General features: G+C 38.2%; 1 protein-coding gene across 1 annotated transcript in view; it reads right to left on the bottom strand.

Annotated features, from left to right (window-relative positions):
* The window catches only part of RET (ret proto-oncogene), a 161,428-nt gene that overhangs the window by 123,862 nt on the left and 19,588 nt on the right, over positions 1-17,978 (bottom strand). The window contains exons 3-6 of the mRNA XM_065067651.1: positions 15,420-15,568; positions 3,851-3,928; positions 3,024-3,155; positions 2,475-2,658 (exon numbers count right to left, since the gene is read on the bottom strand). The gene's annotated coding sequence lies outside the window, so the exon portion shown is untranslated. The remainder of the gene's footprint in view (positions 1-2,474; positions 2,659-3,023; positions 3,156-3,850; positions 3,929-15,419; positions 15,569-17,978) is intronic.

Here is a 17,978-nt window from a genome sequence, read left to right on the forward strand (position 1 = left end):
AGTGGAAGGGAGGAAGAAGTCTAACTGTGTGTGACAATATTGAAATTAGGATTAAAAAGGCTAAGGCCTGAGCACACTGGTACCCATTATCTGTGGAATATACTCATTTAGTCCTCACAGAGTCCCCCCAATATTTGGGGGGGATTTTTATAGCTTTTGATCAGTTCTGGTGTGTATAAAACAAATCAACAACTTCTCAGTTAAAATACACAGAACAGCATATGGTAAATATGCAGAAGAGTATTTACATGGCTTAGAGAAAATCATTACCACCTTCTACACAGGATATGTTTAGCTTACCATTCTTAATTATTGTGGTCTAGAGTACTGAGTGTTAAGATTAATACACGCTCAACTAACTAAAACTTTCTAAATTACAGAGTACTATATCACGTGAAAAAGCACAATATTTAATGTCTATGGATGAACAAAATGCTCTAAAATTGCTATCACAGACCTCAATCCTTAACCCTGTAACACTTATGGTACAAGACTAAATGTAGTCACTAGAGAACAGAAGTTATTGCAAGAAATGTTTTATACCATGTAGAGAAGTATTCTTAATTGAGAACTGAATAAAGTCTTTAAAACATTCAAAAGGAAGGAGGTGGTGGGAGGCACAGAATCAGGTACCTTCAAAGATGTTGTGAAAAGTATTCATGTGCTTAACTATGCATACTATCTGTCTGCCTGACTTCAAAGTTTGTGAAGCTTATTATAGCCTCAGAAGAACTCCTCAAATAATTATGTCTCAGATTAAGATATCTGGGTGAAAAGACACCCTATTCTCCTTCCAGCTCCTCCATTAACTTTTATATGATCATTGGCCTGTTATTGAGATAGGATTTGTAACGGAGCCTAAAGGAATTCCACAGGGAAATTCCACTGAAATTCTCTGATAAAAGGGCATCTCACTTCTTTACACTTCAAAAGTCTCAACTATAGTATTCCAGAGCATCAGTTTCACCATCTGTGGAATAATTATTTCTTTGACTCAAAGGACTCCTGTAACAGAATTAATATTCAAAAATTACTTTAACCTTTTATCCTAGTAAGAGTATACTACAGTTGGATAAAAATGTACATGTATTTGAATACGTATTATTCTTAGCTCCAATACAACTATTTCAGCAGATACATAGAAATCTATTACAAAAGATTATAATCTTCCTAGCAGATTTCACAGGTGTCTAAAGGACTTCAGCCCGTTAGGATATGGAGCTCACTTGTGCTAATGAAAACACCATGCCTCTCTCAACGGTTTATGTATTTGCCATGGAAAAAGGCAGCAGAAATGCATAGACCAAGAAAGAGACACCAGAGACGTGAAGCAGGTCAGTTTGCTCAGCTCACACAAATAGCAGTGTGCTTCAAATTGAAGAGCTGCCTGCAAAACGTGCATTAGTAGCCAAGTACTCTCTCCATCTATGTATGGTTCTGGGATGAACAACAGAAAACTTTCGTTGTTGTGCCCTTATATACGCACATAGTATACACATTCCATGTAAAGAGAGGTAGTCACAATCAGACACACAAAAAAAAAAAATTCTAAAAAATAAACATGCTAAGTTATGTGTTGAAAAGCTAGGAAACACCAGAACTATTATGACTCGTAACTCGGATTTGGTGCTGTGTAGAAATATATTGCGATCAAGTCTTTGATTATATGCTTTTTTCCATACATTTTCTTCTTCGAGACCTGCCTAATCTGGGCTGTGGGTATGTTGGTTTGTATAGTCTCCTAGAAAGAAAGATAATGGAGAAACTTTGTGAAGAAATAATAAAATGTGCCTCAAAACATTTAGAGATTCTGACTGTTTCTCTTCTAAAACTACTTTCCACTTTGCACTCCACAAATGTATACTGGCCACACATACGACTGGCATAGAAGTGACCATAATAACATTTTGATAAAGTTACTTGCACTTCAGTTTCCATTAGGGTAATGGTTACTTTGGTTTTATGCTTTTTAAACAGCTCTTATGATAAAAGTATTACTGAAAACTGAAGCCGACTTCAGAGTATGTACTGGAGAAAATATGGGGCTCAAAACAGACAAAATAGCCTGTCAAAGTGAAAAACACAGAAACTGCATGTTCAAATGACAGCACGCACAAGCGTAGTTAGGAGACCGGAGTCAAGGAAGGTTTGGCTTTTGAGTTTTGCATGTCCATTGCTAAGAGGAATGTTTGGGCAACCAGTTATTATACATAAGTAAATGGGCTAAAGATTAGAATTATTTTTAAATGCAAAATATGGCCCCAGAGTCACATCAATTAAATGACAACAGAATTATTTGGAAAGATGCGGTACAGAGCATGCTCTTGCTGACCTTGCTGTTCAAAATGACTTCCATACACAGCCAACAGAATTAGACTTCTCTCAGTAGTCTCTTATTTTCATTGACTGCCAAAGAAAGGCTTCTGATTTATATATACAAGCATGCACATGCATAAATGTGTTCAAACACTCACCCACGTATTCATGTGCTTTGGAAAAACAGTGGAGATAAGCCTTCTCTTGCTGTCATAAATTAGGACAGGCACAAAGATCTTCAATACTCCTGAGTCATGAATGTTTGAGCTAGAACCACGTCATTGTCCTGGAAAGTACATCTTATGGAAACTGCTGTTGCATGATTAACTAGTGTCTAAATCTCTGCAGGGAAGGAAAACAATTATTCTTAGCTGTAGCACCGTTACTGTATTTGTATTAATGGGAGGCAAGCAGAGGACCATCTGCAGAGCTTTCTAATAGGCGGCCACAATAAATAAATACCTGAACAATTTAAAGTAGTGCATTTTTGTTGCTCTCTTAGAGACTATGAAATCCTTGCTTTGGACACTGCAAGACATGAGGGCTAGAGAGTCCAAGGACTAATCCTGCTTTTGCTTTTAGCACCCCATATGTAAAGCAGCAATACCAATTTTATAGCGGGGTGGTGGTGGGGAAATCAGAACGATGAGACACAAAGAGCTAGGTGGCTATCAGACAAACCCCAAAGGAGAAGAACAGATACTTACAGGATTAATAGAAGCTACCAAAGAATGGGAAATGGGTGATTTGTGTCCACTTCCATGAACAAGTTTACAAGTCAAAAGGAACCAATGGAAACCATGGCGCAGAGCACTGGTCCTCACTCTCCCTGTTGTGACCTGAAAATTCAATGACAGCTTCAGAGCTTTTTAAAGCATATAGTTCATACAAGTAAAAGACAAACAGTATCTCAACATAGTAGGTCGTCTGTTATTGACTCTGATGTATAACTGCTGCAAATCTGTTTGAAACACAGCTGCTTATTACGTATTTGTAAAGAAACATCTTATTAGTGAAGACAGAATGAAAAGAATAGTTACAGATAGACATATAAGTTTAGCCTACATCAAGCTAGGTTGCTACAATCTAAAACTTTATTTGATGTAGTCTAATTAGAAATATTGATTAAAATAAAGCCAGCTCACTGGAAGGATCATGGTAATAGACTAATAATAACAATTGATTTTGTTTTGACAAATGAACCAAAATGCAAGCTGAAGGTACTTAGGTTTTGACCTATTTATGGCCCACATTCCCTTTTCTTCTTTGCTTTGTTGAAGTTCTGAGATTTGTCTGGAATATTATTAGAATGACAAATCTGAAAAACACATAATTCACAGAAGGATCTGACAACAGCCACTTCTATGAGGGCCCATTTTGAAATGATAAGCTGTTGGGTTCCCCCCTCGCTCCACTCCAGCTTTACTGAATTATATGTAGTGTGTGAGCAGCAGTAATAGTAATTAAAAATAATGAGGCCTGCTAGGTCTGCTAATTCTATTATCTTTATAGCATCAGGCTTCAAGCAACTCACCAGCAAAACAGCCCAGATGAGAAATCTCTTCAGAAGGTTCAGTGATTGTTTACAGTGCAACAGGATATTCTTTCCAGCCTGGAAAAAAAAAATAAATCAGAAAACAAAACCAAAGCAGACATTAGTAGACATGGTTCAGGAAAAAGCAAAGGTTAATTGGTTGATAATTGGCACAAAACTATTACTTTTTTTTTTTTTTTTCTCCCCACAATAAAATCTGGGGTAACTGAATAAGGTGGTGTTTTGGTTGTTTGTTTTTTAGTTGTAAAACCCCTTAGGTTTCATGGAGTAAAATCAAGAATATAATTTTGCATACTCTGACTTTTTGTGTACCCTATTAATCCAATGTAAAAACCACAAAATTTTTCAGGAACCTTCTGCTTCAGTAGAAACAAGATCACTCTTCTAACTTGCAGTGTGCTAAAAAGCAGAACTGAGGTGTAGGTCTAAAACAGGACTACGACACAATAGGTCCTTTGTGTCTCCAAGACCATTAAACACAGAATTTTATTTTATGGCTGTTACACTCTGATACCATCTCTCAGCCCCATAAGCTACAAATGATCAGTAGGAGAAGTTTTTTGCAGCTCACGATCATTTAATTGCTTACATGACAAATGAAAGAGCAGAATTTCAGTTCCTAGGTTTGACATTTGCAAAACAACTTTCAGAAGACGACTGCATGTTCTGCAGTCTCCCCATTTCTGCAGGCAACCCAAACCAGTAGCCTTCTGGAAAACTCTGAATAGGCACCCTCTGACTCTAGAGCCTCATTCAGCAGCTCATTTGTTTTCCCTGCATCACCAGTTCTACAGTAATGTCTTTATCCATCATGGCTGGAGGCACATTTTCAGGGTTAGAGGTGAAATGTGCACGTGCGTGTGTGTGTGTGCACACCAGAGGTCCTGGGGGGATCTTGCAGTAGGTAAAGCATCAATATTTTTTGAACCGAGAATCGCCAGGTTTATCAAAGGAAGACAGCATGGCTCTGATTACACCATTTGGCCTCACTACAAGCATCCTCAAATCTCCTTTGAATCAGAAAGGTAACCAACATCATTAAGACACTAAAAAAGTAGCTATTTAAGAAGATGATTGCAGTGTGTCACAGTTTAAACAAATGGAAACTACACATTACTATTTATAAATGTTTCCTAAAACCTTGATCCAATTGCCGCAGAGTGTAAAAGGTAATGCAAACTGGCAGGCACTGTGGTAGCATGTATTACTTGAAGACTAGGAGTGGGGAATAAAATTCAAATAAAAACAGAAACACAGAATAGTTAGGGTTGGAAGTGACCTCTGGAGGTCATCTAGTCCAGTAAGTATGTATGTAACTACTCCTACCTTTATTCAGTCCTAAAATTACATTTGGCACTTCGAAGCCAACTGCAAGGATGATGTGACCCCCGGTCCAACCCACCTGCTAAAACAGGTTCACATAAAGTAGATTGCACAGGAAACATTCAAGGTCCTGTGTTTTCCACAGAAATCTGAGAAGTCTAAATTTTTTATTATTGTTATTTTTAAATGAAACTGAGAATCAAAATACAAAGATATAATAATTTCTCTCAAATGTATTTTCATGTTGTTTAAAACATTATACAAAATAATGACGTGGACACTAGATGCCATGTAATTTTGCTATTTAAACGGCAAAATCAAAACCCTGAAATATACAACAAAACAGGCTTTTTTTTTTTTTTTTTTTTCAGGACACCATCCTTATTTATCTGAAATGTTTTGACCAGCTCCAGGTCTTTCCACAGACTAGGATATATTTGAGGATATGTTTTCTTTCTGAGATACATGTCTTAACAATAAGGAGTTTGTGGTTTCACTCTTTTTAATGTATATTTTCTTCTAAGATATTTTTTTTTTTTTTTTTTTTTAAGATAATGACAGAGCATACCCAGTAATTCTGAAAGAAATGCACTTAACAGACAAAAATACAGAGAACTTTTTCAGGGACATATTTGTACTTCTGGGTCAGAAAGATATGCAGCTAAATACAGCATGAGGTTGCTTGAAGAACTAGTAACAATTAAATTACTGTATCTATATCCTGTGTAACACAGAAAAAAAAAAGTAAAAGAGTCAAAATATAAAATATAATATAAAGCTTTGTATGTGAAAAAGAGAAAATCATGTGCTTAACTATTCAGTATATCAAAAAATCAACATTAGACTTGAGATATTTTTTCCTTTTTTAAAAAAAATTCCTATCTGACTAATAATGAAGATATTTACGTCAATAAACCATGTCTTTTGCATTACTTGCTTTCTCCATTACTTGCTACTACTCTTTCAGTGTGTACACCTTTTACTCATATTCCCAGTATTTTCTGTAGAATCATCAAATTCTATACAGTAACTTTTTGGTACATGCAGTATGTATGTAGTCTCTTTGGAAAATGTGCCTGTCTGCTCAAGTTGTGTTTCCATCTGCCTGTGGACTCCTCCACATCAGAAACCACAAGGAGGTAACAGCAAAAGCGAAGGTCAGAGGTCAACAACAGAAACTGAGAAATCTCTCATATATATTTCTATTAAATAGAGAATTAAAATCTTAAAATTCAGCAGAAATGAAAACAAGAAAGAGTACTGCCTGTCTGAGATGTGGTAACCAGCCCTGTGCGATCTGTACATCACTTGCCAGAAACAGATGGAGCTGAGGGGGACCTGCAGGAGATGCTCAGGAGCACTTTTCACGTCTTGCAAACACAGTATCTCGAGACTCTTCCAGCTACCCTGGACTCCTGACCTCCTTTCCTTCAGCCCTGTTTTCCTTGGAGTACTATTACTATTACCTCTTCTAACTTACATCCCTACTATCAATAGGAAGATTATCTCACATGGATGTTGTCATTCTAGGATATACACAAGAATCTTCACGTTGTTCTCCACACATCTCTGTATGAACATGGACTTCTTTTCTATCTGTTTGGGAAAAACCAGGCTGGTCTTGGTTCTCATGTGCAGAAGAGCAAAGACAATTCAGCACTGTGTGCTTCAAATACCTTAACAGATAAGGTAAGTTCAAACACAGACTTCCAAGAACAAGGATCAAAGCATTGGACATGCAAGCATAGAAGCAGAATCCTCAATGATTTTAAAAGCAGTTTTGAAGAGGCTCTAAGTTCAGATCAATTATGCATTTGATTTAGCAGTGGTTGTTTAGTTCACCATCTCATTTTTTTATCTTCAATACCTTCTTCCAGCTATCTCGTATATCGTTCCATAATTGCTATGGATTGGAGAATGCCATTCTGTGGATTGAGTGGAAATGAAAAGCATAGGAGGGAAGTCACAGATAATTACACTGGTTAGCATTAGTCAGAATCCAAGGTAGTGCTGGCAGGGAAATATAAGGAAATATGAAATTGCTTTTCAGCCCAATGCTGGGTTGTTGCCATATGGAATCACAGGGAAAGCGGTCAGGGAAAAACTTTTTAAAAACCAAGCAGTGTGTTCCAAAGAGAGGCAGCCCATCCTTGCTTCCTTTCAGGCATTTACAATGGAGCACTGGAACTCCTAAAGGAAAAATTCAGTAATTTCAGCTATAATCTCTGAATGAATGTATAAACAACTTCAATGGAAAAGACAGAAAGACAGAAAGAAAGAGACGCATTAGACCCTTCTGAGTATGTGGATTTAGGCAGCAGAAGCAATCAGTCTCACCAGTGCAAGTAAAGAGCACAGGGGAAATGTAGGACTCCAGCGAAACAGATCATACATCCACTCTCACTAGGAACTTTCACAGCATCCATCTGCATTGTTGTTACTTTTATTTAAACACACATTAACACAATGATAATAAAAGGCTTTTGCAACATACGAGCAAAATTACCTCTTACAGTACTCAACAAGGTTTTTTTGCAAGGAAAATATAAAAGGAAAAATTTGGAAATTAATTATATAGTCACCTTAATAAAACATCACTACAAACTGCCATGTAAAGTGTGGCCTTACCCTCTGTTTCCAGGTCTTTGCTTCTGCCTTGGTTGACACTAATGACCACGCTGCTCTAACATGCACTGGATCAGGAACCTGATCCAACAAAAAACATGCCAGGTAAAAAGGATTAGTTCTCAGGCTGGATCAGGTCCCTTGTTCTAGGGGGGAACGATCACAGGGACACTTTCGCAAGCACACAGGAGGAACAAGGTGAGCACCTGGCAGGGACAGGGAGCAAAAGTGGGACTGTCCCTTTCAACAGCACTGCAGAATCATGCCCAGTGGAGCTGCCTATATAGCCTCAGCGTAGGCACCTGATCTTCTCCAAGGCTACAGTCAGATAAATAGCAGTGTTAAATAGGGAACAGGTTCCAGCATACATGCATCAACTGTATATCCTAAAGCACTTCTGAAAATGAGAGAGACAATGACTTCTGTCTCTATCAGCAGAAAAGGCAAAGCCAGTCTTTTCAAAAGTGTGAAAGAATTGCAGAGAGAGAAAATGGCTAGGCAAGAAGAATTAATGCATTTCTCAGTTATGCCTTGCTAAAAGTTCATTCGCCCCACACATTATCTACTTGCTTTCCAGATGGAAACAGATTAAATTAATTGGGTTAAGCATGTTTTGTTAATGGCACAACAGAAAGGGTATCCACAAACCTACAGTGAACAGGTACAGCAGCTATGCAAATGAACTACCTTGGCAAAGGACTACAGAAAGGCGAATTTTTATATATAACAACTACTTAGAGCTCTTTCATATAAAGAACAGAAAGGGAATACTTTTCTAGATCACAACACCTTCTCATAAGCTCCTAACTTATGCTTTACCCAACCTTTTTCCAGCATTATCATCCTCGCAAAGCCGGAATTGATCACTTTGATATGCAGAGTCACAGCTTTGCAGACTGCTGTTATAATTTCTTTCTGGATCTTATTAGTGGATATTTTAATTTGTTGAGGTTGCATATGCCAGAACTGATGATTCTTCTAAAGTAATTGTATGCATGTTCCCCGAACCTTACAGTAATACACCACTCCAGTCTTCAAAAAGGGCAAGAAGGAGGACCCGGGTAATTATAGACCGGTCAGCCTCACCTCTGTCCCTAGGAAAGTAATGGAACGGCTTGTCCTTGGTGCCATCTCAAGGCATATCAAGGATAAGAGGGTTATTAGGGACAGTCAGCATGGCTTTACCAAGGGTAAGTCATGCTTGACCAACCTCATAGCCTTTTATGAGAATGTAACAAGGTGGATGGATGATGGCAGAGTGGTGGATGATGTGGTCTACCTTGACTTCAGTAAAGCCTTTGACACAGTCTCCCACAGCATCCTCACAGCTAAGTTGAAGAGGTGTAGTCTAGACAATAGAGTAGTGAGGTGGGTTGCAAACTGGCTTAAGGAGAGAAGCCAGAGAGTGGTAGTCAATGGTGCGGAGTCTAGTTGGAGGGCAGCGTCTAGTGGAGTGCCTCAGGGGTCAGTACTGGGGCCAATATTATTCAATATATTAATTAACGATTTGGACGAGGGAATAGAGTGTACTATCAGCAAGTTTGCTGATGACACTAAGCTGGGAGGAGTGGCTGACATACCAGAAGGCTGTGCTGCCATCCAGCGGGACCTGGACAGGCTGGAGAGTTGGGGGGGGAATAACCTGATGAAATTTAACAAGGGAAAGTGTAGAGTCCTGCATCTGGGCAGGAACAACCCCACGTTCCAGTATAGGCTGGGGAATGACCTATTAGAAAGCAGTGTAGGGGAAAGGGACCTGGGGGTCTTGGTGGACAACAGGATGACCATGAGCCAGCACTGTGCCCTTGTGGCCAGGAAGGCCAATGGGGGGTGGTTAGTAGATCGAGAGAGGTTCTTCTTCCCCTCTACTCTGCCCTGGTGAGACCCCATCTGGAGTATTGTGTCCAGTTCTGGGCCCCTCAGTTCCAGAAGGACAGGGAACTGCTGCAGGGTAGGGCAACAAAGATGATGAAGGGAGTGGAGCACCACCCTTATGAAGAAAGGCTGAGGGAGCTGGGTCTCTTTAGTTTGGAGAAGAGGAGGCTAAAGAGGGACCTTATTAATGTCTATAAGTATATAAAAGGTGTTTGCCACGAGGATAGAGCCAGGCTCTTCTCGGTGGCAAACAATGATAGGACAAGGGGTAAGGGGATCAAGCTGGAACACAAGAGGTTCCGCTTAGATTTGAGAAGAAACTTCTTCTCAGTGAGGGTGACAGAGCACTGGAACAGGCTGCCTAGGCGGGTTGTGGAGTCTCCTTCCCTGGAGACATTCAAAACCCACCTGGACATGTTCCTGTGTGACCTCATCTAGGCGTTCCTGCTCCAGCAGGGGGATTGGACTAGATGATCTTCTGAGGTCCCTTCCAATCCCAAACATACTGTGATACTGTGTGACTCAGAAATATTAGAGTCCTGCTGAAGACAGTGATAGAAGTAACAGCCAGATTCCAGAGTTTGGTCCCCAGCATCGCCCAATGGTGTTTAGTGAGGATTCTTTCAAGTGAGTCATCAAGAAACATTTGTACAGTAGAAAACAAATTAAAATATCATTGACCAGTGTTTCTTTTTGGCTCTAAGACTAGGAATGTGCTTTCTCTGAACATATGCCTAAAATGCTTCATTTTGTTACTAAGGAGATTGGAATTGTCTTCTTTACATATGATAGGCATATCTACATGCCTCAGTTTGATATCTGTTAAGTAAAGCTTATTTGTTTTGTCTGAACAACTATGTCAAGTTAAAATAGCTCTGTCACTGAGAACAGCAGATGCTGGAGCTGGCCCTCCTAAACTCCAGGCAAATTCTTCAATGAAACACAATGATGACTTTCTTTGTCTTGTCTTTGTACCACCGTGTTTTAAATCAGTACTGTTTGTAGAAACAAAAGCAGTATCAGAAAATACATTTGCTATATTACTTGCTAAAAATTACTTACTGTATTTCAAACTGAGCACTTTAATCAGTCTTCAAGAGAAATGTGGGAATCATAAAACTAAAAAGCTGTACTCCTGTCCTCTACCTTAGCATACCTTCCAAATTTTACAGATTCTTACAAGGTTCAAAACCTGGAAAAAGGTAAAACAAAAACTGCTGTTATTGTATGGTGTGCCAGCAGAGCAGAAGTGAAGAGATGAGAGTGCTCACGAAAGTCACCTTCGCAAGTAAAAAGAAATTCAGGTGTCCAGCCTGATGAGTACACACTGCTGAGGGCATCACTCTGGTCCTGGCTTGGAGTCCTGACTACACCAGACTTTTCCTCCTCCCTCCTATTTATTCCTACTTTTCCTTTTCGCTGCCATTGCCATGCACCATAGCCATGCCAAGAACTGGGTTGAGGGAACTGATTCAGCTGAAAATTAGCTGAGGAGGAGGAGAAACAGGGACAATGAGGGTCACAGGAGCAGCCTGCAATTAGATTGGCTTAAACTAATCTTGGAACAATACCCTTAGTACCCAAAGAGGCTATTCCTCTTTGTATCTATCAAGATGTGCAGAGAGTCAGCTACCTCATTTAATTGCATAGGCATAGCTAAAAGCTATGAATGAGAGAGGAAGGAGATAGCCTTGTCTGAAACTTTATAATGTAACCTGGTGCACTGTAGACATAATAAAATTATTTGCTAAGCCAGTCCACACATTAGAAGAGCAGCTGCCTAGTGCCTAACTACAAAATTACTCTGTAAATGAAAAGCAGGAATAAAGAGTAGCCAAATGGAAAAATACTTCCTGACCCAGCCAAAGAAAATAATTTACAACAGTTTCCCAGCACAGATTAAAAAAAAAGGGTGCATGCACAGCACTAAGATGTAGAAACTGAACTTCAGAGTAGCCAGGAAATTAGATATTTGCATGGGTGTTTCAAAGACAGTTATTGGGGGGGGGGAGGATGAGTAAACTTTTTTTTTTTCTATATAGTTTATGAAGGAGGATATTCAAGATCTAAAAGCTGACATGTAATAACAAGCAACTGATACTGTACTAATATTTATATTTTTTTAATGTAAAATCATCTGCATCTCCATGCCACCTTTCATCCAGTAATCCCCAAGTTCTTTACATAATACTGTTCCAAACCAAGGTTAACTCTCAAAAGTCAATAAAGGGACTATTTTATTGAGATAGTCCATCCCTAAATGAAACTCACAGCATTTTATAGGCATGGAAATAATCACAGATTTGCCTCATCACATGGCAAACAGAAGAAAGACCCTAAGGTGTCATTCCCTCCTCAATGAAATAAATGGCAAAAATCTCATTGGCCTTCCCTTGTGTGTTTCACCATAGTAGTTAGATTCTCAGCAAGTTTAAATTATTTTAATTTCAGTTAACAAATCTATAGCAATTTACTCCCACAAATGATTTGCCTTAAGTATTCTGATATACCTGTTCAGCTGTAAGTAGAGGAATTCAATTCTAATTATTACCCTCTCTTTTTCTTTTTTTTTTTTCCTAAAAAAGCTGGGTTTATACTTTTGCCCATAACAGCTGTGGGACTATAGTAAGTAAAAATAAGCACCTGCCTTCTTAATTTTGTCATCACATGTCTAATTAAAGACATGTCTCCATTTTGGATGCTCAGGCCTTGGAAAAGCACAAGTTTTGGCAGACTTGTCCTAGTTGCTAGTGTTTTCTACACGTGCACGCAGAGAGACATGAAAACTGTAATGTGCACAGTACTGTCTACACTGTACTCTTAACTAGAAAAATTATCTTAATATAAAAATTCTGTACCTGGCTACTGTCAGGCTTTTTCTTTATTTTTTTTTAGCAGCTCTATCAGTTTAATAGAAGCTTCATATATTTCAGATGAACAGTAAATATATGCAGATTGAACTAAATACAGGGGTAATATATGGTCTGTTGACCTACTGGTTCTCTTGGATGCTGTAAACAAAATAAATAGTGCTGAACATCATCCCTAAATCACCATGGGACAAACAAGAAAAATTTTCTCAAAGTCATATGTTAAGATCACAGCAGAGGTAGGGATGGAAGCCAATTCCCACAAACTTCTAGCCTGCACCTCAAGCTTTTGAGAGCTGCATATTTTTTAAAAGGGATTGGGAGTTTCAGAGGAACAACAGATATGCAGGAATTGGTGATCACTGCTTCAGATAAGGATCCAGCTCTCCCTACTTTCACATCCAGTTACTGGATGTATCAGACCTTTTTTTTGCTTAAGTTTCATGAGGTGTGCAAAGCTCAAGTCTTGGCCCTCCATGTGAACACTGAAAAACATATACCTGTGAACAAGGTGGTTTCAGTCACTCGGTAGGTGATAATCTTCCCTGTGCTATGATCTATAAAGAACTTCACTCACAGAAATAAAAAGGAAAGCCTTCACTACCTTTTAAATGTGATAAGTAAAATTACAAGCACACTGCAGTATTAAACCCATTCTTATTTGTGCATATTTTGTCAGAATAAGAGTGCTAGCCCTCTTATCTATGCAAATTATCATTTTAGAATTTGTCTGCAATGGTTACATGCCTCCCATCATTTTGCAGCATAAACCAATTCAGCAGGTTGTTTGGATTTCCCATGCAACAAAAAAAGTCATGTCATATTGGTAGCAAAATAGCTGGTATTATCAAAGATTATGACAGTATCTATGAAGGCACACATTCCCAGGACTAGACAGAACAGAACAGTAAGAAGCAACATAAAAGACATCTAGAAGCCAGTAATAAAAAATAGTTGATATATGTTAATACAAGAAAGTGATATCTGTTTCCCGTGGCATATACTGTTTCTTTCCCCGCTTCCATTTATATGCCAGGTAAAGTATCAACACGAAAAAGCCATAGCAAAACCAAAGTTCAGTCATGCACATGAAAAAATAAATTCTACTATATATATTTCTCTCTAATTTGAGACACTAACCTTTTGACTGCTTGAGAGGCCTGTCTGGAAATGTGGATGTTTGGTAACCACATCTACTGTGAATCAGGAAACAGAGACAAAATCTTTTCCTACAGCATGAATTGAAGTGAAAATGAGTTCTATAAGCTCCATTGTAGATCACATAACCCAAAGCTGACTCAACTTCCTTCTACAATTAAGAAATTTAATCAACACCCTATCACCAACTAACTTTCTGAGAAAACTTCTGAGATTTAATGAGCTCAACTTAGAAGTGCCAATGGGCCAAAATGGACATAGGAATCAGTCAAGACCTGCAAAACAAAAAACTTACAGGAAACATACTGTTTGGCAGAAAATGAACTCAAATTTATCTGAGAATATGGTGCTTTCTCGATGGAAAGTAATAGAGAAAGCATTAAATTTTGCCAGTCCTACTGAAAAATTGTCAAGTAAAGACATTAATGTAAATAGTGAATTAAATACAAGTTTTAAAAGAAAAATATACTAATTTATTCTTTAATGGGATTTTCTTGTTATGTTCTCTAAAATTCTAGTGAACACAAACTTGAGGACAAGAATGGATGTTTCTTCCACTAAAACTGGAGGAGAGGTGAAGGGAGCCCGTATACATCTTGGCAAATTAATTTATAGTCCTCCTGTTTTTACACAGCAGCAATGTTCTACTTCACTTGCTTATCAATTTAAGATTTAAACATTTCTGATTTTTTTCTGAGTACATCGGATTTTTGCAGCATTGATTCAGAATAATAATGGGTTCTCACTATTTTTATTCAGAGTCAAGACACAACATCACAAAATTTGAGAAGATTCTGTTGTTAACAAATAATATAATTGAAAAACGTAATTATAGGATATTCCATCAGGAAATTTTTACTGGGATAAGAATGATTATGGCCCTTCAACAGGAACAGAACTAATAGTACAAATTCTAGAGTAATTCAAAGAAAAGGGTCTATAAAAACAAACTGAAGCACAGAGAGGAATACTGAAATGAGGAGGTGAGATACAGTTAAAGCTGAATAAAATATTCAGTTTACAAGAAACAAAAATATAACTGTATTTTGCTATCTGTTAAGCTTTAAAAGATACTTAAAACCTATTTGAGTTACCACAGCACATGGGAGTCCAGTCATGGAACCAGCGCTGCTATAAACTGGGCAAACTCCAAGGAAAGTAATAGTCATGTAGCCAGAGCATTCATTGTAAGCAGAAGACAATGGGCACAAAAGGAACAAGATGTGGTTTTAAGACATTTCAGTACTTTCATGCTTTCTGAAAGAGATGATTACAGTAATAACTGGTTGTTTCGGTTGATATTACCAGATGAAATAATGCTGAACTTGGCTAAGTTTTACTCAGCTGAGCTGCCAACTGACTGTATGGTAGCAATGCGGTATCAGTTCAGTTTTGGCCCAGGGTTTCTGTCACTGAATTTCTGTTTGGATAGTCTCAGACATGGCAAGAATGTCAGTATGCTAAGGTTTCTCTTGGACAGCTTTTTATACATGTTTATGGGAGCTTTCATGTTTGTGACTTGAAGCAGAGTATTCACTGCTACAGTGAGGATAATTACAATGCAAGACTTTAAAAGTTCAGTGTTGTTTTATTTTTCTTAAACAAAAATAAGACTTGCCAGTTAGTAATGCAAAACGTTAATAACAGGGTTCATAGTTCTGGGAAAATCTATATCAAATGCAGCCAGGCAAACTTACAGTGTCAGTCACCTCTGTTCAGCATGCAGCGACCTGGTTTCCTACGGCGGTGGGAGCACACAGCGCCAGCTTGTCACTGTCTATTGGACTCCTCCGAAGGCTAAAATCAAAATCATCCATCAGTAGGAGCCTTTTCGCTCTCTGTGAAGCTGTAGCATGAACCAAAACAGCAATTAATCATTGTTTAATAGGCTTTTTAATACAAGTGTGGTGAGTGATACATTTCAGCCTGCTTCTTTCTCCCCTTACCAGCTTTCCGCATCTCCAAGAGAAAGGAACCAGAGGAAAAAGAGAAAAACAGTAAGGTAAAACACATGGCAGCTGGTATCCCATCACTGACATTAAACTGGGACTTCAGAATGGTGCCTCTGGTTGTTAACTGCAAAGTCCCTACACAACTGCTGCAGCGAGAGACCGAGACATGGAACTAATGCCAACCTAATGGGAGACGTTTTTCCTTCCCACTAAATAAAAAAAAATTTACATCTTGTCTTTGTCTCTTCTATGCCTTTTTCCCATTAAAACAATCTATTCAAGAGAATGTCACATCTCCTTTTCTTTTTAGCAGGAAAGTACATACTTGTAGCAATAAGTTGGCTGACAAAGACGACTTCATAATGTATTTAGACTAAGAATTTTCACCCACATTCAACAGCCAACCATAAACATTTTAACATTAAGTTGAAAAGCAAGTGAAATTTTTCATTCTTCCACTGTCACCACTAAGAGACATGCAGATTAACTGCGTAATAACTTCCCTGGCCACCTCTACCTCAAATAGGTAATTCTAGATGTAAGATTTGCATGCAGTCTCATATTTGCAGTTTGTAAAATTGTTTGGCATTATTTTGTTTATTTGTCAGTGTTTGGGTTGTGGTTTTTCTAATTCAAAACAACTTTTAAGTCAAGCTGCACACCTAAATACTAGATTAAGTGTATGCAAACTGCATCTATGCATCAAGCAGTTTGCACCATCACAGAGTAACTGGGCATGAAAAGACAACATTTTGACAAACACATGGAAGTCTCCTTCAATAAAATCCAAAGGCTGCTTATTCAGACACGTGATAGTCCTGGACATTCTCCTGCAAGATAAGTTTTTTTTTCATAAGGACTCTTGTTAAAAACCAAAGATTATCACTTTCTTGAATGGATTCTAAACTTAAGATTATTTTTTTTCCTAAGAGTTTGATTACAGATTAATTTTGCTGACCTGCTTTAAAGCACACATTCCAAAATACTGACAATAAACTGTTCAATAACTTTATTCAGGAGGGCAAAACCTGTGTTTCTTATACACCAAAATTGATCCTTCTGTGAAAACAAAAGGAACAGGCAGCTTTATTTTAAACAAAATACATCTTCATCCTGCATGCTGTTCTCTGCAGACGTTAGATAACAGGTTTTCCATTTATAATTCATGATAATTTATGTCTCATCAATGTTGTAAAGAAAAAATCACCACAAAATTAAATCCACACCAATGGACAGAAAGAGGAGACCATTTTTCTCCTCCCTATTTTTTTTTCTTTTACATTGATCTGCAGGTTTTGTGCACCCTCAATGTAAAATCAAAAGAAATATTGAAATCCCTAGTGAGGGCTTGCACTGTTTTCCATTTTCTGAGGTGAATAGGTTGGTTGAGAAAGGGATCAGAAGGATTTAGAGAGTTGGTCTCAACTGGGAACTGGTGAACAGCTGGTGGCCAGAGACAGATAGAAACTCCGCAAGTTGGGCAGGACCAGGGACGCCTCAGAATGCTGGGAAATAATGTAAATGACAGGGACATGGCCCCTGCTCCTGGGTCTGTAGAAGACTTGTGCCTTTCCAAGGAGGTTGCTCCACAGTGCTGCTAACTCAGCGTAGGTTATTTAATTGGTTGTTTTTGTTTGTTTGTTTTTTCCAAATGTAATGTGCATTTTAACGTAAACTACTGATATTTCTACCTCGAGTCAGTTAAAAATGAAAATGCATTACTTACACTAAAATAGGACACAAAAATAACCTAAATATGAACAAATGAATAATACGTGCAGACTTGAAGTTCATCGTCTGAGACACCAAATTACCAAAATTTTAACTGAAATACCTCCCTAAAAGCCTAAGAAGGGACATTCCCAATATACATGGTACAGATGGAAGACAGAGCCAGTCTCAGTTACAGGCAGGCTAGTATAAAAAAACATAAGATAAGTAGATGGTGAAGTTAATCTGTTAAGCTATCTCCTAAAGTAACTGTTTAGTCACTCAGGAGGAGCCTGGACACTCGCATGAGACTCAGCACTGTCTAAGGGACAAAAGACACAGGCATAGAATGCTGCTTGTGTAGGAAATTGAATGCTTGTTAGGATGGAAATCCTAACCACTCCTTCAGCTAATGCTTTGCACATATGTTAATGTTAACAGATTTTGAAACAAATCCTTTGTTGGGTTACAAAAATGCTGTGAAGAAAACTTACAATCAACTGTTCTTCCTACTGGAGCACCAAAATCAGTAACAGTAACTAAACTATTTAAAAATCACGCTCAACACCATCATGTTCATACATACAACCAGAA

Source organism: Columba livia, chromosome 6 (genome assembly GCF_036013475.1).
Source record: "Columba livia isolate bColLiv1 breed racing homer chromosome 6, bColLiv1.pat.W.v2, whole genome shotgun sequence".
Taxonomy (NCBI): Eukaryota; Metazoa; Chordata; class Aves; order Columbiformes; family Columbidae; genus Columba; species Columba livia.